The sequence below is a fragment of the Danio rerio genome, chromosome 24 (genome assembly GCF_049306965.1).
Source record: "Danio rerio strain Tuebingen ecotype United States chromosome 24, GRCz12tu, whole genome shotgun sequence".
NCBI classification, from domain to species: Eukaryota; Metazoa; Chordata; class Actinopteri; order Cypriniformes; family Danionidae; genus Danio; species Danio rerio.
In genome coordinates this window covers 7,105,771-7,132,500 of record NC_133199.1, presented here as the reverse complement: position 1 = coordinate 7,132,500, position 26,730 = coordinate 7,105,771, and the positions used below count along the sequence as shown (strand labels likewise).

Genomic DNA, 26,730 nt, shown 5'->3' with positions numbered 1-26,730 from the left:
TATTCTCATAGAATCCCGGTTTTTGCTCCCGTATTAGTGAGGTTAATCCCATGCTGTAGAGCAAAGTCATTTGTTTTCTACTGTAGCTGTGTTTATTAACATTCAAATTTTTAGTTAAACAGATTTAAGATTGAATTTTCAACAGGATAAAGGATCTAGGTGTTTTAAAGCTCAAATATGTATTTTTTAAATATTCAAGAACCACAAGAATAGTGTTATATACATTTGAAGTCAGAATTATTAGCCCACTTGAATTATTAGCTCCCCCGTTTATTTTTTCCCTCAATTTCTGTTTAACAGAGAGCAGATTTTTTTCAACACACTTCTATACATAATAGTTTTATTTTTATTATATAGAAAATAATATTTGACTAGATATTTTTCAAGACACTTCTATACAGTTTAAAGGAACATTTAAAGGCTTAACTAGGTTAATTAGGATAGCTAGGCAGGTTAGGGTAATTAGGCAAGTTATTGTATACGGTTTGTTTGGTTTGTTCTGTAGACTATCGATAAAAAGTTAGCTTAAAGGGGCTAATAATTTTGTCCTGAAAATGGTTCATAAAAAAATTAAATCTGCTTTTATTCTAGTCGAAATAAAACAAATAAGACTTTCTCCCGAAGAAAAAAATATTATCAGACCCACTCACTCTGTTAAACATAATTTGGGAAATATTTCAAAAAGAAAAACAAAATCCAATGAGGGCTAATAATTCTGACCTCCACTGTATATTGCTGACTTATGTACTTTCTAATGGATTCAAAGAATGTTTAAATAAAGAAATAAGTCATTTTAATAGTGACATGGTCCATGTTCTGGTCCATGCTATGATTGTCACACACTCGATATTAGTTTGGTTTTAGAGAAGGCAAACATCCCAGATGCTACTATGTTGTGTAGTAATTATATTTATTAGACTGCACAGAGCAGTATAGTAACAGAATTTATAAATGCGTTTAGTGTGGTAAAACAGTGCTGCTTCTACCACATATAATCGGAACTGAAGTGCTGGACTGGAAAATAAAAGTTCTGCTTTTCTGCCACGTCATGCTCTTTTTACATTATCAATAATGCAGTTTCATTTCTAAGGCTTTTGCACACTGAATCTGACATTTTTGTCTGTAATTTTTGCACGTTAAAAAAAAAATTTGACCTCATGTTTTTTGAGTCATATTGACACACTGCCTACGAAACTTTCGTCTGTCATAAAAAAAAAAATTTGATTCCAGTGAAGACTTAGAGAAACTTGTTTATGATTTTATCAGCAGCAGGGTGGATTACTGTAATAGACTCCTCACAAGGCTCCAAACTTGCCTTGCCTTGTTATGAATACACACCCTCTATTGGTAAAAGTTATATACTGTTGTCTTTAACTTGGCTGTAAATTTCATGCACTTCCCCTATAGACTCCTTTTTTAAGTGCACTGCAACATTGCAGTAATTTAAAACAGGGGTCACCAATCTCAGTCTTGGAGGGTCGGTGTCCCTGCAGGGTTTAGCTCTAACTTGCCTCAACACATTTGCCTGGATGTTTCAAGTATACCTAGTAAGACCTTGATTAGCTTGTTCAGGTGTGTTTGATTAGGGTTAGAGCTAAAATCTGCAGGACACCGGCCCTCCAGGAACAAGTTTGATGACCCCTGATTTAAAAGGATGTATCTATTCATTCATTCATTTTTTTGTTGGCTTAGTCCCTTTATTAATCCGGGGTTGCCACAGCGGAATGAACTGCCAACTTATCCAGCAAGTTTTTACGCAGCGGATGCCCTTCCAGCCATAACCATCTCTGGGAAACATCACTTATTCACAGTCATACACCACGGACAATTTAGCCTACCCAATTCACCTGTACCGCATGTCTTTGAACTGTGGGGGAAACGGGAGCACCCAGAGGAAACCCATGCGAAGGCAGGGAGAACATGCAAACTCCACACAGAAACACCAACTGAGCCGAGGCTCGAACCAGCCACCTTCTTGCTGTGAGGCAACAGCACTACCTACTGCGCCACTGCTTAGCCCAGGATGAATCTAGCAATTTAAGAATACATAACCATCCAAAGCAAGTCATAGCTATATATCACAAGAATCGATCATGTTTCGAGGCTCAAGTTGGATTGTTTCATATTCCGAGTTCGACTTAAAAAGGTAGCATGTGAACTGAAGGCAGTATTGGACATGTTTGAACAGATGCCAAAAGAGTGACTGGCTCTTTCCTACTTGTATATGTGTGTTTGATGCATTGTTAATGGTGGCCTCCAGAACCTGACTGCAGCCAGTGGACTGTATCGCTCACCTCCCGCGCGCTTGTTAGAGCTGATGGTGTGAGTTATTGGTGCACCGCTGAACTGACAGCTATTTTCTTGCCTGTTCCTGCTGGGCTGACCCATTTTCCCTGCCACATGCTTGTTTCACAGTCCTCTGATATTTTATTGTTTTCCATACAGACTCCCCTATCTGACTTTGTGCGGTCACCTCTGTGTGTGCTCACTTTTTGTTTAGTGTGGGTCCCGCGTTCTGTAATAACTCCCACACTCTGAAGTGTCTTGGCTGTTAAGATTAAAGGGACATGTGTAGTTTTAAAAAAAGCTGGGTTTTACACAATTGTTTCATGTTGTCTCCAAAAAATCGATTAAGTTAACTTTGTTAACAAAGTCAAGTAGATTGAATATTTTAGTTGTCCCCCCCCCCAAAAAAATCTGTAATTGTGTTGTTTCAGCTCATTTTAAAGACGTAGTTTGAACAAGCAACAAAAATAATTAGCAAATTCCCAAAAAAAGTGCACTGTAAAAATGTTTACCTTAAATTTACAGTAAATTACTGGCTAATAGTTGCATTACTCTCACAGTAAAATACTGTATGTAAATTCACAGCAAATTACTGTGAGGTAGTTCACAGTAGTTTACTGTGATTTTGCTATATTAAATTACTGTGAAATTACTGTTATTATATACATTTATTATGGTGTATCTTCTCAGAGGATAGTAAAGTCCATTACTGTTATTTCACAGTATTATTTTGTAGAATAACTATATTTTACTTTATATTTATATTATATTATATTATAATATATTATATTATATTATAATATATTATATTTATATTATATTTTACTTTAATCAGGCTTTCCTTGGCTACTCATTCTAACATTTATCCTGACTCATTTTGAAATCATTTTGGGTGTTTAACTGTGTTTGGTTTTATGAATCAGTTACTTTTGTTCCAGTTTATTACATTTTTGGCTAAGCACAAAGTTATGTTCATTTAAAAATTATTTCATATTTCCATGTTAACCTAATAAAATAAATTAAAGGTGCAAAAAAAAGAAAAATTTCTATGACATTCATGTCGTTTCAAAACAGGATAAACTTCTTTAAAATTATTTTTTAAGAAGGAACCAAATTGTTTTTGGGGCTGCAATAACATTCTGTTATTTCTAAATATTAAAAAAGTCCCAATACCAGCATTAAAGTTAATTTGTATTAATTTATATGTTGAATTAAATAAAAAGGGTTTGAATTCCCATAACTAACATGCAAAAGATGTAGCCCTTTTTGCAGTAATTTGCTGTAATCATGCAACCTGCTTTACTTTCACAATAAAACAATGAAAACAGCATATTATTATTTTTTTACAGTTAAATACTGTGAAGTGATAATAATGTAATATACATTGAAATTACAGTAATATGTTGTGAAAATCTGGATTTTTGTTTTTACAGTGTGCATATTTTATTTATTTGCTTGACATAAAAGGTTATTTCACCATAAATGAAAGTGCTGTTATCAATTACTCACACTCATGCATTTCCAATCCCCAGAGATCTTCTTTCATCTTCAGAACACAAAATATGATATTTTCTATTAAATCCGAGTGCTCTCTCTAATACCGCGTGTACACCAGAGTTTTGAGTTTACTCACTTCATTCACACGTCAATTTCACTTCACAATAGATGAAAATTCGCATCACGGGCAGGGCTTCTATCTGCCCGGTGACTCTAGTTTTGTTGCTAAATGGCTGACATGGATTTTTAAGAGTGCACACTTGTTGATGACTGATTATGAAGCTTGTTTGGCATGCTGTCCCAGGAGAGAGCCCTGAGATTATACGATCCTCGAGCACGGGGCTCCCTCCTGTTTGCAAGGCGAGAGGGGAGTTTGAGCTCTGGTAGATCTGGAGAACTCCCCTACTGTAGTAGCTAATGAACAGATAGGGATTGCTCTTAAGAGATAACTACTTACTAGGAGCATGTCTATGGTGCTGATTTGGATTAGTCAATTAAGTTGCATGTTTTTGGATGGTGGGTAGAAAACGGGGAACCCGAGGGAAACCCATGTGAGCACAGGGAGAACGTGCAAATTGGTTTGTATTTGTGTAGGTTTGTGTGTGCACGTGTGTGTATTTTTGTGTGGGTTGGTTGTTTTTTTCTATGTGGCTTAGTGCATGTGTGTTTGTGGGTTTGTATGTGTGTGTGTGTGTGCGTGCATGTATGTCTATTTGTGTTTAAGTTGGTTGGTGTGTATATTTATGGGTTTGTATGTGTGTGTGTGTGTGTGTGTGCGTGTGCGTGTGCATGTGCGTGTGTGCTTGTTTGAGGTTAAGAACGCTGTGTACTGTACATGCTCCAACAAAACAAGATAGAGGAATTACAGACATATTCAGTATGACAGAGGGAGACAGAAGGGAAGAAGAACTCTTGCTGAAGGAATGTGATATCCAGCTGGAGCAGAGCTCATCACAGCAGAGCAGAGCAGACCATACACACACATTTACATCAGCACTTTAGGAACATGATAATATATACAAGTCATGAGGCATTTGTTTTATTTCAGTTTCAAAAAAACAGCCTTACAGTACAATAAAAAATAAAAGAGATTTATTTGTATTAGAGGAACACTGCTAATATTATACATACTACAAATATGGATGTCCACATGCAATTAAAAATAGGAGTTATTGCATTTACAAGAAGAATCTGCCTATAATTTTATGGTGAAATGGACTATGGAAGTTATTTAGAATAAAAATCCACAGTTAAAATGATTTTCCATGTTTTTACAATATATTGGTTGTAGCATGAATTGCAGCATGAAGAAATAATATATAGTTATCAGAGATAGATAGATAGATAGATAGATAGATAGATAGATAGATAGATAGATAGATAGATAGATAGATAGATAGATAGATAGATAGATAGATAGATAGATAGATAGATAGATAGATAGATAGATAGATAGATTAGACTGTAAAAAAGTTTAACAAACAAAATAAGGCAACCTATCACACACACGTTTTTGAGTAAACTCAACAAACAGACCACATAACTCAAAATATTTTGTTAAAGCCATTAGTTCTATCAACAAAAGTTTCCATGTTTATCCAACAAATAAAAGAACAAAATATTGTATGTTTGCTGAACGCAAGTAGGAAAAGAAGGCAGGCAGGTGGGTGGGCAGGCAGGTTTAGGCAGACAGTGAGGCAGGATTTAGCTTGCATTTCATCCCCAAAACACATGTATTTCAGAATTCATCATGCTGTGTAAGCATCAGAGACATGATCCAAGAGCACATGAGAACAATTCTTATTAATATTCATAACCCTTCCAAATAAGGTCAAATCAGACTTTTTTTTATTTTAGGGCCAACTTCTTGAGATCTAAATGGCCTTTTCTGAATATTCTTTTTGCACTTACCAGAGCATACCAAAGTATATAGAGATCAGAGAACAGTGTAAATGTAATGTAATAATGTTTCAATGCATTCTATGGCACCTTTATGAATCAAACTAAATATATAGGAACAAGAGATAAATTGATGGACGGACGTATGGATATGGATGGATATAATGTAGGAACATATCAGATAAGTACATTACATAATATAATTATTGATAAACATAATTCATTTACAAACTGCATCTACACAATATATAATGGCATACAATTTATCTTTTTTGACATGTACTTTCATAAGCTTGTTTTGTTAAATGTCAGCCACACACGCTGTGATTTTTTTATGCCAAAAACAGAATAAATGTGATTTACTTTCCAATCATATGCAAATATAAAATGTCAAGTTCAGATATGAAACAAAAAGATACACCGAAAGACTAAATTGTAACTTGTGTCATCAGTAAAATCTGTAACAAAATGTATTAAATATCCACAAAAAAATTAAAATAAAACTGTAGAATCAGAAGTTTGAAAAGTAAGGAGGAGTAGGAAAAGGTGATTTACATGTTTAAGGTTTGTCTGCATAACTATTTACATATATATATATATATATATATATATATATATATATATATATATATATATATATATATATATATATATATATATATATTTTTTTTTTTTTTTTTTAAGAGTGTAAATGGAAGAGGTTAAATGGATGGATGGATGGATGGATAGAAGGATGGAGGGATGTATATAATGACAAATGACTGACTGAATGACTCAGATCTGACAAAAGCAGATGATCAGAGACAGGAAGACACCTTATTTGTGTCCATGCACAAACACTCATTATCCTCCTTCGCCAGCCGAGCCATCAAACGCGATTAGTTCTGCTGTCTTCATTCAACACGCCGGCCTGTTATTCCTGCTCAGAGGCGAGGAAGAACACAAATGAGCTTATTATTACAGCAGTGCTAATCTCTTCCCTCAATGTAAAAAGCAAAGCCCTACTCATTGCCAGTTAATGTTTAAAGGTGGGCGACTATTTGTGCCAGAAAATTAGATATTTATATGTGCCAAAGCACTGTACAGTACATATCAATCAGCTATAGACGATTAGCAAAAAACAAGTTCTTAACACATCGATATAGTTATATAATTTAAAATGTACATACAATTCTGTGAGAAATGACATAAGATTATTCATTATCTGAATTTCAATGAGTTAATATGTTATTGTTTATTTAGCAGTTTGTCATTTAACATTACTTGCAATTTAATCAAAACTATAGTTCTGTTTATTGCTAAGTGTTTCATAGGTAATGTTGTGAATAATATCCAGAAATTAAGCTGTGCTCTGTGTGATGCCAAGTAAATGGCATTCAAAACACTGATTTATAAAACTTTTAATGAGATAATTTGGGAACTTTCAGAGTCAGATGTGTATTTTTGTGTTTGGACCTTATAGTTTACAGATTTTTTATTTTTTTTTTTAAATGAAGCCATGCATTATGTAAATGCAATTATTTGCTAGAGGATGAGAAGACTTTTTAGCCTTTCAGTGTATTATCTTTTTCATATTTCAACATGACATTTTCAATTTGTGCATGGTTGGAAAGTAAAGCAGAATTATTCTGTTTTTAGCCATAAAATATATGTAATCACAGAGCATGTGGAGTTGACATTTAACAACAGAGGCTTGTGAAAGTATGTGGCAAAAAAGAAACAAATTGTTCAACAATTGATTTATCTATCTGTCCTTCCATCCGTCGGTCTGTCCGTCTGTCTGTCTATGCGTCTATCTATCTATCCATTCATCCAATATGTCTGTCTATCTGTCCATCCACCCATCCATCCATCCATCCATCCATCCATCCATCCATCCATCCATCCATCCATCCATCCATCCATCCATCCATCCATCCAATAAATCAGTGTATCCACCATCCATCCATCCATCTAACAAGTTAATCCATCCACTATCCATCCATCCAATAAGTTCATCTATCCATCCATCCATCCATCCATCCATCCATCTATCCATCCATCCATCCATCCAAGAAGTCAGTCTATCCATCCAATATGATTATCCGTCTGTCCATCCATCCATCCATCCATCCATCCATCCATCCATCCATCCATCCAATAAGTCAGTCCATCCATCAATTATATCCGCCATCCATCCATCCATCCATCCATCCGTCCATCCATCCATCCAATAAGTCAGTGTATCCACCATTCATCCATCTAACAAGTCAGTCCATCCACTATCCATCCATCCAATAAGTCCATCCATCCATTCATCCATCCATCCATCCATCCAATAAGTCAGTGTATCCACCATTCATCCATCTAACAAGTCAGTCCATCCACTATCCATCCATCCAATAAGTCAATCCATCCATTCATCCATCCATCCATCCATCCATCCATCCAAGAAGTCAGTCTATCCATCCAATATCCATCCATCCATCCTTCCATGCATCCATCCAATAAGTCAGTCCATCCATCCATTATGTCAGTCCATCCATCCATCCATCCATCCATCCATCCATCCATCCATCCATCCATCCATCCATCAATCCATCTAATAAATCAGTCACTATGCCTTACTGCATTACCTGAGAGCTCCGATACCTTTCTTTTTTATTCAAAATAAGAGTCCCACACCCAAAGGAAATACAATAAGCTGTGTTAAACTTAGAAAATATGGAGAAAACAATACATTTTTTATAGTCTCACTAGAAAATGTTGCTTTCCAACCAAACTCAGCCTGGGGCATGCATAATAATGATCCCATGTGAATCATCTCAGTCAGTGTTTTAGTCACAGGAATGACATGTAATTGACCAAACAAAGGTATAGGAGCTTCACAGTATGTAATTTCCATTTTTGTAACTCAGCTATGCATAGGTATAGCCAGATGTTTCTTCTATGGCACCTTTAATACCAGTTATTTCTCCAAATGGCCTACAGCTGTATTATTTTGTTTAATGATAGTTATTTATGAGTCCTTTGTTTGTCCACTGTTTGCCCGCTGTTCTTCCAAAAAAAAAAAAAAAAAAAAAAAAAAAAACCTTCAGGTTCTACAAAATCTTTGGGTTTTTAGGTTTTTTCAATATGAGATCCATCTTTTTCACACTCAGGACATCCATTACTGACGGCTCAAATACTCACTAATACATTTTGAACAGAATGATGATGAGTGTATTTTCCTTAGACACATTTAGTAACACATATTAATCTATTTTTAATATGTTTTATCCTTTCTTATACCTGAATTACCACTGTGTATGACATGTGCTATATAAATAAACTTGCCTTATGTTTTGTATGTAAACTTTTGACTTGTTAACTGTAGGTACCTTGTTGTTTCCAGTCTTAAATTATAGAAACCGCCATGTTGTGTTGTTACACCCGATTTTTTCAAGATATTGACATAGTTTAGTCAGAGCTCAGGGTGTTTGTGTTGATGTTAAATGGACCCTAAACTACAACCAGCCAAACCATAAGTGAAATGCACAATATGCTCACAGACATATGCTTTCTCTCGCTCGAAGCACGCGCTACTGCATATGCACTTAGTCGTCATGACAACAATACTTTAATGAGTATCCTGAGCTGGATGGAAATAATATCAAGGCTTATTTTTACTTTTCTTGATGGGGTGAACGATTTGAATGGATGGATGGCAACTTGTCGTGGTTTCATTAGCTGTGGACTTTCAGAAAGCTCATTACGGATGGACTAATTACTAACAGGAGGTGTGGGAATGGAAGTGTGAAACCTGCCAAACAGCTGTGTAGCGTAAACAAGTACATGCATGTGGTAAATTTAACACTTCAATCTGAAATTTAAGCACTTACATACGAATATACACACTTCAGAATATTCACAAACTCCAAGTCTCTATGACCTCTGATTTTTCCCAACTACAGAGTCCTTTTTTTTTTTTGGTCAGCACTGTGAAAAGCCTGCCACAAACAAAACATAATAAGAACATTGGCAATGCACATGTATTATACAATGTGCAATGAAGTGTGTACTTCAGTACTTATTTGTTTCTGGTTTGCCAAAAAAAAAGGCTTATACCTAATTTATTAAATCATGAAGTAAGAATGATCCAGGGTGATGTTATAACGGCTGCTTGGTAAACATAAAGACACACATATAAATCTTCAGCAGCCTTATACTCTAGCAGACTTATTTTGTATGTCATAAGACAGCTCTCTCTGCTTCATTTCTCAATCCAGCAACGAGTCTTTGGCTTGAGAAAGGTTGGGGACCACTGTCTTAACAGAGTCTGTTTCTGATTGTGTGTGTGTTTGTGTGTGCGTACACTGCCGGTTTCATAGGAACTCCCATTCGGCAGATTTCATGGCTTGGCGCTCACAGGACTGATATGCCCATTTGCCCGGTATTAGCTGCAGCGCTGCTGTGCTGGAGTGTGGAGCAGTGTTTGCAGCATGACAGATCAGTCCCAAACACACACACACATAAGCAAAGTGGGTTTTTGTGTGTAAATGCACCTGGAATCTGATGCATTTGCACAATACATTTCTAATCTGTCTGTCTGTGATAAATTGAGGCAGTGATTGTTCTGCTCGTAGGGAATAAAGCTGGCTGGAGTGTAAAACCGCTGTACAGTTCAGTGTGATGATTAAAAAATGATACAAAGAAATGTTAGCTTAAATGTTAGCCGAGTGTATTTCAGTAGACCAATTTCCTTTGCTTCTTTCTTTGGTTATTGTTGATCTCAGCCAGTGGGTGCCATACGATTGCTTTAAATTATAATAATGATCCTTTTCTAAAGTTTTTGATGTTTATCATTTAGTGATTTTGTATTTTCCTGTCAGTTTTCTGCCTGAGATTTTTCGCCTGTTGGCTCATGTTATTGTAAAGTGTGACCAAAATAAATAAATAATAATAAGAAGAAATACTGTAAAGATTTCCTTCATCTGTTAAACATCATTTAGGAAAAATTTTAAAAAGAAAAAAAAATTATATCAAAGCACAAAACAAAACAGAATCTCTTTCAGTTCTCTTGATTGATTCAGATTCACTTGATCTTTTTTCATTTACTAAAGTAAAATACAGGGGTGTAGATTTAGGGTGGACGGAGGGGATGCGTTCCCACCAATATCCACTGACCACAGAAATATCCCCACGTATATGGACATTTTGATTGGCTGTTCCTTTCCTTGCTATCATGTGAGAGGCTGTGGCTGCCTTCAAATACAAGTAGCGCCAAATGCAGTGGAGTGTTTTTTTTTTTCTCTTTCAAGAATAAGGTGTTGTGTGACACATGTGAGGATGGCGGCAGCTAAAAAAGGTGGACATAAGTAGCTTTTTTCAACAAAAGTGTAAGTCACATAAACGCAAGTTCGCTACTGAATGAATCCATCATGAAAACGCTGTTAATGCTCTTGTTTTCCTCCGCTTTAATGCACAGTCTATCGCTATAACAGATATAGGCTAGTCTGTAAATAATATGCCATTGAAAACTAACTGCAGATGAAACAGCCAAAGTATATGATCCCCGCCAGTTCTCCTAATCTCTCAGAGTAACATGTCCAATTTCAGTCGAAACAATTTATCTGAAAAATACAGCCTGTGTATAGGCATAATACTGATATATGAGAATTGCTTCATTTGCACTATGGCTAAAATAAACAGAAGACTTTATTAAACTCTCTTTTTATATCAGTTAACAAACAATTATTTTAACATTACACTATCGGCCCTGTAGCCAGCTTTTTGAAAGGGCTGGTTATTTTTTTATGAAAAGCAGAACCTTTTTGCAGTTATTCTCCTGATTTTCTATTTAATTATGATGTTTAAATATTGCATTTAGCTGACATTTTAATCACTGTTTTTTGCTGTATTCTCTTGTCGGATGATTATCATAACCACACTTTTTGATGTACCAAAAAATATTTCCAATCATTTTGTCAAAATGCTTACCGTATATTTTAAGTGTTTACAGTATTTACAAATGTGCATTGAAACTGTGAGCTTAATATTACAGTTTTACAAGTAATGAACAATTGTTTAAAAAAATATGAAAATATTCTATCATTGCATTTTTTTTTTTTTTTTTAGAAATCTATTAAAACACTTAATTAAACACTGAAGCCTATAGGAAAATAACAGACTGGCCAGAGTATTCAACTTTCCTCAGTCAGAATTTGGCCATTTGAATAATAAGAAAAATCCAAAATAATAATAATAGTTAAATTTTTGGTCTTTCAAACCACCTGAACCCCTTTGGCTACAGGCCTAAAACTGACTATTTATATATATATATATATATATATATATATATATATATATATATATATATATATATATATATATATATATATATATATATATATATACATACAGTTGAGGTCAGAAATATTATTTGCTTTTTTTTCTCAGTTTAATAGAGCAAGAACATTTTCACAGTATGTTTGATAATATTTTTTCTTATAGAAAAAGTCTTATTTGTTTTATTTCGGATAGAAAAAAAGCAGTTATTAAATTTTTAAACATAATTTTAAGGACAAAATTATTAGTCCCTTTAGGCTATTTTTTTTCTCGATAATCTGCAGAACAAACCATCATTATACAATAACTTACCTAATTACCCTAACCTGCCTAGTTAACCTAATTCACCTAGTTAAGCCTTTAAATGTCACTTTAAGCTGTATAGAAGTGTCTTAAAAATATCTAGTCAAAGATTAAGTTAAAATAGATAAAATATATCAGTTATTAGAAATGAGTTATTAAAACTATTATGTTTAGAAATGCGTTAAAGAAATCAGCTCTTTTCTTCACAGAAACTGGGGAAAAAATAAACAGGGGGTCTAATAATTCTGTATATATATATATATATATATATATATATATATATATATATATATATATATATATATATATATATATATATATTTATATACAGTTAAAGTTAGAATTATTAGCCCCCCTGTTTATTTGTTTGATTCACCCGTCCCCATCAATGTCAAGTGTAAACCTACGCCCTTGGTGGTGGAATATATTAGTGAACTAATTGAGGACATTGAATGAGATCAATTTTTGGAGACCACCCAGACTAGTCAGGTGTGTTTGGTCAGGGTTGTAGCTAAACTGTAAAGGAAAGTGGATCTTGAGGACCCCTGTTCTGATATTCCTGTATTAGTGCAGTGGAAAATAACCTTTAAAGGAGACGATTACCACCCTTCAACTCTGTTCTAGAACCTGTTGTGTGAATGTCGGATATTACACTTACAATAAATCCCTTGCACTTCCCGTGGAGGTTTGTGGACACAGGATAAAATGTGGGTTTGTTTTCTATACAACCGTAACTGTTGGGGTTTGTGTTCCTCCAGTGCAAAATAAAGCAGTGGCAATGAGCATTGCTGATGTTCTTTACATCGCAGATATGATACAACCCCTGCTGGAGCATTAAGGAAGGAGAGAGCTGTTTATCTTTTCTGATGCTAGCACTGCAGGGCTGCATTTGTTTCTGTGCGAGTAACTCATTCTGTTTGTTGTGCGGTGTTAATGGCTTTTTAAAAAAAGCAGCAACGCTGTGCTTTTCTCCATAGCGACCATCTGAAGCGATCAGGTCTGTGTTTCTGAGTCAGTGCACAGCGCTCCGGTCTCTTGGGTAATCTCGGTGCCGGTGGTTTGCCGAGCTGAAGACTTTGACATTAGAGCTAATGTAACAGTGAGCAATTGCTTTGGCACCTCGAAACGTTGCGGAGCTTTTTGTAAGGCCAGCGAGAAATATGATTTGGAAAGCCATTTTAAACTTCATTTTCCCCACAGACGTGTGTGTCAGTAAACACCTTACCTCCACTTTGTCTTCGTAACGCTGTGAGTGAATAAAAAGATATTCACACTATTGCTTCACGATATACCTCAAAATTGTTTACTTTAGTATCAGGCTTGATTATTTTTCAGAAAATCGTTTTTTCCCAGTTATACCAGCGATCATTTCAGCCAAACAAGTTAATCGCCTTCAAACTTATCAATATTACATAAGCAATAAACATCGCTGCTGTTATATAACATAACGTTTGAATGTGACTGGACTTTTATAAAGTTTAGATTTTGCTTATCTGCTTTGATGGTATTTAGTTTCATCATAACATACATTACAGCAGGGGTGTCAAACTCAGTACTTGGAGGACGACAGCTGCTGTCACGGGACTTTTCTCCCCATAGACTTCTATTCATACTCGCGCAAGTGCGACAAGTTTCGCAGTTCGCTGTGTTGCAAAGTTCATGCTTGGTAAACTCTGACCTGCGAAATCGAATCACTTGACTGCGTGAGACCAATTGAGAATCAAAACATGACCTGTCTAGACAGAAATTTATAATATGGAGCAATCGCTTCCTTTTTTAAATTTCTAATTGTCTTGTTTAATCCCACCGCTTTTCGCAACAACGAATTCCGCACGCTTAAACTCTATTGTAACCGCAGCTTTACCTGTAGCTTTCAAACAAACCTGAAGGACTCAATAAGTTTGATCCGGTGTGTTTAATTAGAGTAGGAACTAAACTGTGCAAAGCTCCCTCCATTAACTGAGTTTAACACATGCTTTACAGGATAATCTCTTTTCTCAGTGAAATCGCATACTTCCATACTATGTAATATATACGGTGCTTCCCATAGACTTTTACTTGACTTTACTTAAGCGGGCCGCCCAGGTATGTTAACAGCCACCCAAGTATATTTAGTGACTACTACTACTATTAATATTATAACAGCTGCGTTCAGTGTAGCATAAATGATTTCAAAGTGCACTCCTAAGGGAGTGCAATTGTCAATGTAAAGATTGCTAAAGCTGAAACGTAAAAATACATGTTGAAAGCAAATTACACCTAAGAGAGATGACTTTAATGTTTTTTTTTTATTTTTAAGTTCCAAACATTCAAAGTTTAAATGTTAACTACAGCTCTAGAGGTGGAGTTGGAAACGTACAAGTTTGCAACACAGTTTGCAAATGTTTGTTGGGACGACTGATTTGGGAAACGCCCAATCAACCAACTATGTTTGTAACGATGGAACTTGTGACCTTTGTTGGCTAACACATATATTCCAATGTTGACAGGTATATTTTAAAGCCTACTATAATGCGCAGTAAGCAGATCTAATTCCTAATTGACATATGTAAATTCAATTCATATATTTTGAATACAAGTTCATGTTTAGATTTCAAAGATATAAAAAGATCATATATAGTCATATATAGATGCAACGTACATTTCAAAATTCATCAAAAACAGTTTATATATCAATACGAGGACATATATAGCCTATATTTATGAAGTCCAAGGAACATGGTTTTAATGAATAGTCTACTTTATGATAATACTTTACATCAAAGTACAGCAGTTTTCTTTTTACTTTAAGAAAAGCGTCATTTTTAGATCACCTTTAAAGGCACATTTTAAATGTTGGCGTTTTTACATGTAAGCACAGTACAGTGTTAATATCCAAACTATTTATAATGTTTAAAGTGTCTGACAATAATGAATATTCATAATAATAAGAATTAATCTGCTTCGTTTTGAACTGTGCAGTGCTGTGGCTGCTTAATTAGGCCTGCTATGCTACTGTATTTCAATACCGGTCATTATCGTGGTTCTTGGAGAGATCATTTTTTTCTGAGGTAATACTTGGTGAATAAAGTTTGAGAACCACTGATCTAGAGCATAGAATAACAATGTAACCTGCAGAAAGCATCACTAAAAATATCTCACGACTAAATGCACAGATTGACAATCTGTCCAGAATGCCCAAACACAGACAACCGAGAGAAACACAGTAAAATGTCCCAGTGCATTTAGACAGTTACATCAGCTTTCTGGGAATGCTGTTGGATCAATCAAATGGTTGGTCTCGAGTTAACTGCTGTATAAATATTTGATACATAGCCTTTCGCGCACGGGTCTGTATCGTTCTAAAACTATAACACTGAGTTATCTAAGTATGACTCTGTTCAGAGTTTACCCATGGTTAGTAACTGATCACAGGTATTTAGATGTTAACCACAACCATTTGCATATTCATGAGGATTCTTGCACTGCAATTTGATATCAGCACGAAAAGCATTTCATAAGCCAAGGTTAAAACCGTCGAGTAATTCGCTAAATCAAAAGTGTGAAATATCTCTTAATCTAAGATGTGAAAGGATTGTAAAGCATCACTCGCAGATACATACACATGCATTGGATTCCATGGAGAACTTCAACATTTTTTCCCTCTCACTCTCTCTATTTATATATATATTTGATTAATTAAATCAATAATCTGGATCTCTACATGCGCTATGACCTGTTTGACAGAAACTCTATAGATTGGATCAAGGTTTTGAGGCTTCTCCTGAATAAATTTAGCTTCGTTTCTATCTTTTGCTTTTGTTCTTTGACTTTATGAGGTGCTGAGGATGACAGTTTACTGTGAGGAAAAAAAAGGAAACCTAAGGCTTTGAAAGCAACAGCAGATTTGCCTTTATCTGGAAAGCTCTGGGGTGTTGGGTGGATTTAGAGGTGGGATTTCAAAAGGCTAGATCTTTAAAAATCTCAATTAAAATGGTATGTTTAAGAGCCAACAAAAGACTCGGAGTACTATCTAAACTCAGAGCCAGGATTAGCACTCAGTCTGTTGCTCTTCAGCATCTGCAAAGAAGACAAAAGAAGTTTAAGCTATTTCTGGATTTCATCCATAGCGTGGCTTTTGAATTTTAGAAGTTCTCTTAAAAGTGATAAAGATTACAGCATAAAATTAGGTTTTGCTATTTAAAATTTTCTATTTGAATGTATTTAAAAATGTATGAGATTTACTTTTGTAAAGAGTCGGACTATGACGGAGTTCGAATGCAGTTTATTTAGAGAATCGTCAAGCAGGCAAAGGTTAAAATGGGCAGACAGGAGCATGCAGATAATCCAAAAGCATGATCAGAATACAGGTGGGGACAGGCGATAAAACAACATAAACTGTCAAACAAAGAAAAGGTAAAAAATACAGCAAGACAAGAATAGGAAAACGCCTCAGTAATGGTCACTAACAGATCACAAGACTCAGCAATGACTGTGCGTGTGTGTATGTGCTGTTTTTATGGTTTATCTGAATAGTCCATCATGAGCTTCCAGCTGTGTGTGTGTAATCAAGGAAGATCAGGAACTGGTGTGTGTGAGGTGCATGATGGGAGTTGTGGTTCATTAAACTGGAAGATGTGTACACTGAAAAAAAGTGTTACATGCAGAACTATTGCAAACAATTTATTTGTGTTAAATTTAAACAAACAAATTAAATTGAATAATTTTCAACCTAATTTCCTTGCTTAAATTCAACACAAATAAATTGTTTACAACCCTTTAACATAAAAAAAATGAGTAAATCCAAGGAATTATCTTTGAATGATTTTTTTTTCAGTTTAGCTCTCCATTGATTTGCACAAGCTCGATCGCACTAGAAGCTGTTTTGTTTGTATCATTACTACTGACATGATCTTTCAAAAATTATTGTAATATACAGATTTGCTGTTCACAAAACATTTAAGAATTATAATACTACTACTATTAATGATAATACTAATTATTGTTACTATTTGTTGTTGTTAATAATAATAATAATAACAATAATAATAATAATTTTATCAATTATTGAATTCATCAGATGTAATAATTAGGACATTTATATTGTCACAAAATATTTTTATTACAGATAAACACTATTCTTCTGAACTTTCTATTCATTGTTCAGTGGTTTTTAATATAACATACGAATAAATGACTTAAAATCTACCTTATTAAAAAATAATAATTAATAAAAATAATATATATATATATATATATATATATATATATATATATATATATATATATATATATATATATATATATATATACATACATACATATATATATATATATATATATATATATATATATATATATATATATATATATAAATATATATATATATATATATAAATCTCTCTCTATATATATATATATATATATATATATATATATATATATAGATATATTTATATATATATATATATATATATATATATATATATAAAGAACTATTAGTTTGCTGTGCTTAGGATCAAATAAATGCAGGCTTGTTCAGCAGAAGAGTCTTTAAACAATAGATCTGATGAAAATCTGTTCTAAAATTTTTATTTTAAATTCTATATTGTAATTATCAGGAATTGGATTTCAAAAGGCGAAATTTTTAAAAACCTTCATCTTTAAAAGAGCCTACAAAAGACTCACAGTATTATCTAAACTTAAAGCCGGGCTTAGCACTCAGTCTGCTGCTCTTTAGCATCTGCAAAGAAGAAAACTCTCTGGCCCAAACTATTCCTGAATTTCACCCCTAGCGTGGCTTTTCACTTTTGGAAGTTCTCTTAAAAGAGATAACAATTATAGCTTGAAGAGGTTTTCCCGAGGGTGAAATGTAATTGCCTGTTTGGCCACGGCCTTACTGTTGTTTCACGGCCTCTTGCTTGATGAAAGTCCCGGTGAACGTTGCAATGAAGAGAGCTGGCTTTCAATCTCCTGAAATATGAGTTCATGCTAGACTGTGTAGCTGGGGGAATTAATCAGGGCTCACTCAAAACGCTTTCACACGTTTACTGAACTTAACTTCCTCCAACCCTCTCTGTTCTTTAATTGAATCTCTCTGTTTCTGGTGCTCGTTTTTTACCCCTATTGCTTAAAGTGCTCACAGAAATCAGCCACAGAATAAGGCAGGCGGCTTGAAAGGTTGACACTCATGGTTTCAAAGACAAATGGAAATTTAATCATTAGTCACTAATCCTTATGCCATCCCCAGTCTAAGTCTTTGAGACAAAAAGAAAGATTCTTTCTATAGCTTTAGTTTTATTTTTCAAAAAAAGGGGATCATGGCCATAAGTTTTAGCACAGCAAGATTTATTTAATTTTTAAATTAGTATTTTTTGCACACCAAGCCTGTATTTATTTGATCAAATGTCCAGAAAAATAATTGTAATTTGTAATTTTGTATTTGTTAGCAATATTAATCCAGTGAAATAATCTTTCAGAAATTATTCTAATATGCTGATTTGCTGCTCATAAACATCTATTATTATTAATATTAATATTATTATTGTTATTATTATTATTATTATTATTATTATTATTATTATTATTATTTTTATTATTAACAGCAACAACGATGATAATCGTAATAATGATAATAATAATAATAATAATAAATTAGGTTTTTATCATCATCATTATTATAATTATTAGTATTATTATTGTTGTTGTTGTTGTTGAAATGAATCAGTGTAATAATTGGGACATTTATAATGTTACAAAACACTTAGATGATTTAGATAAACGTTATTCTTCTGAACTTTCTATTCATCAGATAAGGCTGATAAAATGTACTTTGTTGTTTTTAATATACCATAAAAATAAATTACTTAAAATGTACTTTATTCTTTGTTTTAATATATACACTATCGGTCAAAAGTTTGGGCTTTGGGGCATTTCCCACTTTGGTTGCAAATAACAGTACAATGGTCAGCGCGTCAAGTATGAAAGCCTCTGCAACTCACGGCTGTACGTTAATAACTGTGATAGTTGGGTTAAGGGTTGGGGTAGGTGTACACATTAATAACTATGATGGTTGGGTTTAGGGTTTGGGTAGGAGTAGACATTATTTACTGTGAAGGTTGGGTTTAGGTGTGAGGAATGTGTAGTTGTTAAGAATGATGATGGTTGGGTTTAGGCTTGTGGTAGGTCTAGACGTTAATAACTGTGATGGTTGAGTTTAGGTGTGGAGTAGGTGTAGACGTAATTAACTGATGTACAGCGCCATCTTGCCGACAACATAGTTTTGACATGTCTCCATAACTTTTAAGTTATGCCTCTAAGGCCACTTCATGTTATGCCTCTGTCTTGCAGTCCACAGACAGACCCTACTCCATGAAACCCGGTCCAGTTACTAACACTACAAACACCCTCAAACGTTCCTGGAGGGCCGCAACTTTGCACGGTTTAGTTCCAACCCTAGTCAAACACACATTATCAAACAGTTGAGTCCTTCATGATTGTTTGAAACCTATAGGTAAGTGTGTTGAAGCAGGGTTGGAACTAAACTACAGGGCTGCAGCCCTCCAGTTCGACACCCCTGCTTTAGCTCATCCACAAACATGATTTCTGCAAAAGTTAGTGATGGGTCCGTCTTGAATGATTCATTCATTTCGAACAAATCTTTTATGTCAACAATGAGTCCTCTCTAGGAGTGATTTGTTCATTCATGCATGCGCACATTTGTGCAGGTGGAGAAGAAAATTACTTCATTATTCAAGTCTTCTATTGGGTTTGAGTTGTTCGTTCATCACGTGAAAGGCAAAAGCCAATCATATGCATTCAGAGCCGGACAAAGATTTGATCTGTTCATCTCTCGAGTTCTCAGTTTTGAGTCAGCTCTTAACAAGCTGTCACATGAAGAACGAACGACTCAAAAACCAGAAGGTGAACTAAATCTGGGCTGGGTACGGCTCACACTATATACATTGGATAAGCTTATATGGGACTGTCAGTGTGAGATGAACGAATGACTCAAATTTGAAGACATGCCAGAAGAGGTGAGCAGAGCTAAGATAAAACAACAGGGAAACAAGGATTACTTTCTCGTTCTTAGTAGCATTGCCTTGTAGATTAATATTCTAGTTATGACTTGTATGTAGTAGTGTGATCAACGTATTGGCTAGATGTAGATGTGTTTGGATGCATCTCATAACATTTTAATGTTATTTTGGAAAAATAAACGAAATGACTCGAATTTTAGTTTTTTCTCGATGAACAAGACTCAAAGGTTCAAGAAAATGATCCGAACTTCCTGTCACTAGCAAGACTCCCATAGGATGTAATCAATAAGGCAACTCCCATTGTTTTACACACAGTTACGACATCATCAAAATATGTCTTTGTTTGTTGTAAATATGTGCCCTCTAGTGGTGAAAATTACTTACAGTGCATTTAATAACTGATGCTAAAGTCTTTAGCTTTGTTGTTAATATACCCACATGCCATGCAAGAGATGTCCTTTGAACCTTGCTTAAATTAAACCAAAGGTGTTAACCTTAGTAAAATATCACAGACAAAATCCAATCAATCAAATGAGAAGATTACGCACAATTTTATGTTGGTTATGCTAATTTTGTCGAACAGAAAGCTGCTTGATGCGAATTAAAGGTCTTGTGATGTGCTGTGAAATTTGTATTCAATGTTTGACGTATTAAAGACGCAAGACACAAGCGAAACGCTTATCAGGTGGGTGTTTACATTGAAAATACAATGGAAAAGTAGCGCATTGAAATGGAAATGTTCTGTGTCAACAAGCCCTAAGGGTCAAAATTAATTATCCATGGCGGTTCAGTTGTAAGATAACTCATTGAATGGTTAAACTGGCGTTGAATGGTTCTATAGGTCACCGCATGCATCAAAGGTTTCATTAAAACAGTGCGAGTCATTGGGTTTGGCACATGAGGCCTTTGTCAGTGAGTTCATCTGTAATACTCAGCAAAATGTGTATTTAAAGACCCGCCAACCAAGGTCATCTATCATTCCGTGAATAGTTATTTGTCAGCATTACCAATAAGGCTGTGTATACACTGGTCAGGTCCTACCACAGCAATAACATCTATTATGTGGCCGGCAGAGTGGCTGTATCCTTCAGCTATAGTGCATGCTGCTGGCAACTGTGACCAAAACGAATGCCATTAGCTTGGAGGTGATTGATTTGCTGGGAAGAGATCTTTCATTTCACCCATCACGAGGCTGATGAAAAATAAGAGCTGATTTGAAGGACAAGTAGCAGAGCAGAACTTGGATGGCGAAAACCATGTGAATGCGAGCCTATTGGGGGTTGATCAGCTCGTTCAGCTTCACGCGCGGCAAGCCACTCATCCCAAATGACAAAATTATGTGTCCTTTTCCTCTCGAGCAACATTTGAATAACATATGTTAAGAGGGACTGCGTATTGACATTGAACTCCCTGCTATTGAGCTCAAAATACAAGTCAAGCACTGGCTTTTCTTAATGCTGATGGACAGACTGTTGAGTTTGTGTTGCTCAGCATGCCGTTGAGCACATACGGGCTTCTCTCTTGTCTTTTGCCGGTGGGGGATAATGATAAAGCGCCTTATGTCTATTCATTAAGAAATGGTGGCGAATGCCACTGCTGTTTTCCTCTACGTTCCTTGAACCCAGAGCTCCATGCTTGAAGGACACGAGCAAATCCACACTTTGAGTTTTGGTTTTAAAATCATGTGACCCCCCCCCCTGATGAATGGACGCTTTTGGGGATTTCGGAATAATTTGCCTTGTGAAAAGAACACACTTTGCCTTGCCCTTAATTAACTGCGAAGGCAAAGCATGTTCAAAAACCAGAACAGCAGAGACCTTGAGGAGAAATAAAAAGAGAATTAATTAACATTTAGAATGTCGTACCAGCTAGTCGTCTTACATTGTTACAAATTTAATAATATAAAATAGAACTGAAACATTAGGCTGGACGTTTTTATCCCTTCAAATGGATTGTTTACATTTTTATTGCACATGTATCTTATACAGAATATGACCATGGACCACAAAACCAGTGTATATTTTTGAAATGGAGATTGTTATTCGTTATTCGATTGATGTTCGTTACTTTAGAACAATATTTAAAAATCTATAATCTGTGATTTAAATATATTTAAATAAATATTGAGAAAATCGCTTTTGAAATGTGTAATATTGTATAACAAACTCCCAGCTAAAACATGAAGTGTGGAACATAAAGTAGCTCCTCCTCTTAAAAAAAATCAGCCAATAGCCAATAGTTTTTTTATCACAGCTAGTTGAGATCAAACACATCACCTAAAATGCAAATGAGAAGCTTCTTGAAGGGGTGGGGCAAGTCAGATACCAGTGAGTTTGTGATTGGTCAAAAGATTTAATGAGAAACTGAAGTACGTCACAGTGTCTTAACTACATGCGACTTGGTGCCGTCACTTAATTAAAGGTATGTTTTGTCCTAACCTTTTGCGATGGCGACATAAAATTTCTATAAAAAAAAAACAACAACAAAATTTTGGCAGAACAACAGCATAAACTATAAAACTGTACTTTCACATTGAAGTCAACGAGAGCGTCAAAGTAGCCAGAAGTCATTCATTTTCAACAGGAGTAGGCGGCGAGGAGCTGCGTGGCAGTGTTGGCATCAGGGACAGTGAAAATCCAGTCAACTTTATGCTAATGAGGTATGATGCTGTTTGGCGACAAGCAATCGGAATATAGAAGTCCACCGCTTGAGAGAAGTCCAGAGAACACAGTCCTGTAAACTTTATTCCGACTACAGTTGTTCCCAAGGATTTCAGTATTGCAGTCACCGGATTTGCAAAAAAATTTCCGGCACTTAAAAAACAAACAAAAACAAAAAAAGAGTTACTGATGTGCATTAATGTTACATTAATGTTCTTATTGTAATGTTATATTATTTATTTTACATACTATTAACAGAAATCTTGTGCTAACTAACGACAGTACAAAACTGTATTGTTGCTCCAGAATATTTCAGACATATGGACACATTGGATAAGTGTAGCAAAGCCACACCATACGCAACAACTGGATCTTCCAGCCTGATCTCACGAGAAAACGTACGTATTTTACGTTTTGTCAGTTTAGTGGCTAATTCGTATAAGTTCAGTCATACGAAAATGTACGATTTTAAAAAGGAGTCGTGGCACCCAACCCCACCCGTAACCCCATAGCAAATCATACTAAATTGTACGAATTAGATCGAACGAATTCATACGAATTAGCCACTAAATCAAAAAGTCATAAATTGCCGTGAGATTGCGTTGGATCTTCCGTTGTTAAATGAATTTGATAAAAGGCACGCAACATTTTCACACTAGAAAGCTAATTTTTATCCGGGAATGTAAATGATTTGCTGATATGCTCCTTTAAATACGAGATCAATGTAGCGAATTTAGTGAACTTGGATACTCTTGCTTCCTTCGGTGTGAACCCACTGTAATACAATGAAAACCTCAGGTACTGATTATGTGCTTTATTCAGTGTTAAATGCTACCACTATGAGTTTAAATTCCATTTTACGTGACATTTATTGCCATTCTCTGGTTTTGCTTTTAGTTTGGCAGTAGTTGTTTATGTGGGGCTGTTGTCGCTATCTGTTTACATCTTCTGAAAGCTCATCAGTTTTATGCCACCTTCTTCGTTATGTCTAAAAAGCCATTTACTTCTATAATAACCTATAAATTTGACCCATACCAAAAACTTACCTGTGCAGAATAAAAGTAGTTGTCATTTAACTTCACTTACTGTAAATGACCACATTTAAACCACCAGAATTTTGGTATACAAAAAATTGACTCGTTTTATAGAATAACCAATACAGTAGGGTTGTATGATGTAGGATAAATCTGATATTGCGACACCTTTTTTTGGCGATAAATATTGTGTTATGAATGCTGTTTGACAAGATAGTTTGAATAGTACTTTTTGACATTTTTTGGGGAGTCCTAACAGTATTCAGGTGCAGACATTGAATAATCACAATGCTTTTGTTACTTAGCTTAGTCTCTTTCTAGTCCAAATATCTAAAAAATTATTAGATCAAGTAAAAATATTGTTTTGTTTTAAACTTAAATTTTTTTTTGGCAAAATTAAAGAGTTTTTCCTTAAAATAAGCTAATCTGCCAGTGGCGTAAGTAAATTAGTCTTGTTTTTGCTTTGAAATGTAGATATTTGAACTAAAAAAAATTCTAAGGAAGAAAATAATAATAATATAGATGAATTACATGAATATATAATTTATCCATTTTTATGATTCTGGTGACATAAACAAACTAACTGCAAATACCAAAGAAACTGCAAGGACACATCTAGATCCCAAACTCATTTACAAATTGCAGTTCTGAAATCCTCTTTTATTTGGTTGTGAAAAGCTCACACTCTGTTGACATCTTGTCTTTCAAACTCTTTCAAATGTACTTTGAAACTGAATTGCTCACACTGAATTTTAAAGACATTGACATCAAATTGAACAGAACTTGAACATGCACGCTACAGTTCAATACTAAAGTTTGCTTATGGAATTCGAAAGAAGTAGATAAACCGAAGAACTGTAGCTGCTGAATCTTTTTGCGTATACTGTAGTTAGTTTATTGTCTCGCAATCTGTTAAGTAGGACAAACCCAACTTCTTGAATGAATTACACTTTGTGTTTGTGATTAAAAAGATTGCATAACTTGAATTCAACTTTAACATGCTAATACATAAAGGTATTCGATACAAAGAACTGATTAGGAACAATCAGACTAATTCAAAAAAGTGAGACAAAATAACTTAGACAGAACAGATTATCAAAAAAAGAAGGCCATTGTGCCAGTGACTAAGAGGAATAATAACACTATATCACATGTATTTGCAGTGTACATGTTACAGAATTTATAGAAGAGCATGTGCACCCAATGAAATCCATTTTGTTTATTTTAATATATTTTCTTTTTACATTTTCCCCCCAAATGATGTTTCCATTTGGATTTTTTTTTATTCATCTGAGCAACAGAATTGTACTTTTTAATAACCATTAATAAGAAATTTAATTTTCTTCTTGAATTTTCATTTTACACATTTTAAAAAATATATATAAACAATATATATAGACAATTGTGTATTTATTCCTTAAAAATAAAAGTAGTAGAAATAATAATAATAATAATAAAAAATAATAATAATAACAACAATAATAATAATAAATATTTTAAATCTATACTAAGTTAATGTGTATTTACTCACATTAACTTAGTATAAGTAATTTTGTAAAGCGTTTATTAATCATAGTTTAAAATTAACTAATTAAAATCCAAAGTTGTGCTTAACATAAATTAATGCACAGTGATTTAACGTGAACTAACATTATTTAACTTAAATAACATTAGCTAACATTGATGAAGGTGGATAAATACTGTAATTAATGCTAAAAATATTAACTACTGTAACATTAACTGATGGACCATTATTCTAAAGTGTTACCTACTATTGTAATATATTCCTATCACAATGTATTTTTTATTTTGAGGTCTTATTAAGACAAAGGGGTCTATTTTGACAATCCATTCGTAAAGTGCAGAGCTGCTCTTTTTATGTGCAGGTAATTGCTACAGTCTACTAAATGGTGCATTGGGTAGCACGATTGCCTCACAGCAAGAAGGACGCTGGTTCAAGCTCTGGCATATCTGTGTGGAGTTTGCATGTTCTCCCCGTGTTTTGGTGGGTTTCCTTCAGGTGCTCCTGTTTCCCCCACAGTCCAAAGACATGCGCTAAAGTTGAATTGAATAACCTAAATTTGCCGTAGTGTGTGTGTGAATGAATGTGTATGGATATTGGGTTGAGTCTGTAAGGACATCTGCTGCATAAAACATGTGCTGGATAAGTTGGTGATTAAGGGTTATCAAAGGAACTAAGCTGAAAAGAATATAAATGAATGAATAAATATTTAAAAATATAAATATCAAAATATGGGCCAACTTTTTAGGGAGCCAGTGCAACAATAGATGACTACTGATTTGCATAAATGGATAAGTAAATAAAAAATATTACTAAGTTTATAGGTTTAATATGAAAAAAAAACTGTTTATAATGTAACCTGACAACAAATTTATGTTACTTGAAAATTGATTTATTGGATTTACAATTTTACGATTTACAAGTAAGTAGTTGCAAACAATTTATACGGGATGAATTTAAACAAATTAATTTTAGTAATGTTCAACTTAAATTGTTTGTATAAATTCAGCACATACAAATTGTTTGCAACCACTTACCTTTAAAAAAGTAAATCCAATGAATATTTTTTTAGTATTCTCTGCGCTGTAAAAAAATATGCAGGATCTCACACAATTCATTCATGTTTTCTCAACCCAAATTAATTAAGTTAACTTCGATTAAGTTAGCACATTTAAGTGAATTGAACATAAAACAAAACTGTCAAA

General features: G+C 34.3%; 1 protein-coding gene across 4 annotated transcripts in view; it reads left to right on the top strand.

Moving 5' to 3' along the window:
- dpp6a (dipeptidyl-peptidase 6a) overlaps positions 1–26,730 on the top strand; it is a 467,305-nt gene that overhangs the window by 225,905 nt on the left and 214,670 nt on the right. The gene's annotated exons all lie outside the window — the stretch shown is intronic.